This window comes from Gracilinanus agilis, chromosome 4, assembly GCF_016433145.1.
Source record: "Gracilinanus agilis isolate LMUSP501 chromosome 4, AgileGrace, whole genome shotgun sequence".
NCBI lineage: Eukaryota > Metazoa > Chordata > Mammalia > Didelphimorphia > Didelphidae > Gracilinanus > Gracilinanus agilis.
In genome coordinates, this window is record NC_058133.1 from 221915446 (window position 1) to 221916914 (window position 1469).

A 1469-nucleotide genomic window follows, 5' to 3' on the forward strand; every position below is an offset into this window, starting at 1 on the left:
TGAAGGATTCTCACACAAGCAACCAAAATGACTTCTCTCTGTTAAAAAGAAAGATGCAAACAGGAAAGTGCTTAAATATTAACTATTTTCACTTACTTTGACCTTTGTAAATAAAAGATAAAGTATCAAGATTTGGAACCAACTCATATCTAGTATTCCCTAATCATTTACAATAATTTGTATTGTTTCATTGTGAAATCTTTGATGACGTTTTCTTGGTTTCAGTGACATCTGCAATCTAGACATAAACTGCTTTTTATCCATTACTTCTATATGCTGATAATTTCTAACATGTTTATTTAGCCCAGATATTCCATTCTATTTTCATTTTCATACTTCCCATGTAATAGATATAGGCTTTAAAAGTAGGAAAGCAGACTTAGCAGACAGACTAAGGGGAAAAGTCTGCTAAGAATTAGTCTGTCTGCTAAATCTGCTTTCCTACTTTTAAAGCCTATACCTATTACACCCAGTTTCACAGAAAGACATCATGCTTGAAAGGAAAAAAAAATACTGAACTGGTAGCCAAGATCCAATTTCTAGCCTAGGTTCTACTCTAACTAGCCAGATGATCTTGACTTCATCAAGTTTTACACTATCCTAATTAAGTGAGAATTGAATGGAAAAAACTTAAGTCTATTTTAACTTTAAGATTTTACAGGGTATCTCCACTTAAACATTCAATTGCCACTTGAAACTGATTTAATAATTGCTAACATTTATATACTGCTTTAAGATTTCCAAACGGTTTTTATAGATACCATCTCATCCTTAAGCTTACCTTCTTCCTCCTATCTTTCCATTGTTGTCAATACATTCATAGTCTTCCTGATCCTTTAGGCTAGTGATTCCCAAAGTGGGTGTTACCGCCCCCTGGTGGGTGTTGCAGCGATACAGGGAGGCAGTGATGGCCACAGGTGCATTTATCTTTCTTATTAATTGCTATTAAAATTTAAAAAAAATAATTTCCAGGGGGTTAAGTAATATTTTTTTTCTGGAAAGGGGGTGGTAGGCCAAAAAAGTTTGGGAACCACTGCTTTAGGCTTAAAACTGGAGTCTTCCTTGACTCCTCTTTCTCCACATTTCCCATGTTAAATCTTGACAATGTCCTACTTCTTTCTTTTCAACATTTCTTAGAACTTTTATCTTTTCCCCACTATTATGCAGAGAGAGAGAGAGAATATATATATATATATATATGTATGTATATAAACTGTTATGAAGATAATAACAGATAGTTTGGAGAAGCAGATAAATGTTTTCAGGGCCAAATAGCGCTTTAAGTTAAGAGCCAGAGATTGACAGGCTACAGTGAGGAAAGGAGGGGGTAAAACACTCCTGGCTCTCAAACCCCTCCCCCTCTAACTGTTTCTGCTTCAGTTGGTAATGAAGACAGGAATAGGATTCTTCTGGTAAGTTTCTCTTATGGCTGAAACCCCAATAATGTTCCTTTTCATTAATTATATTCC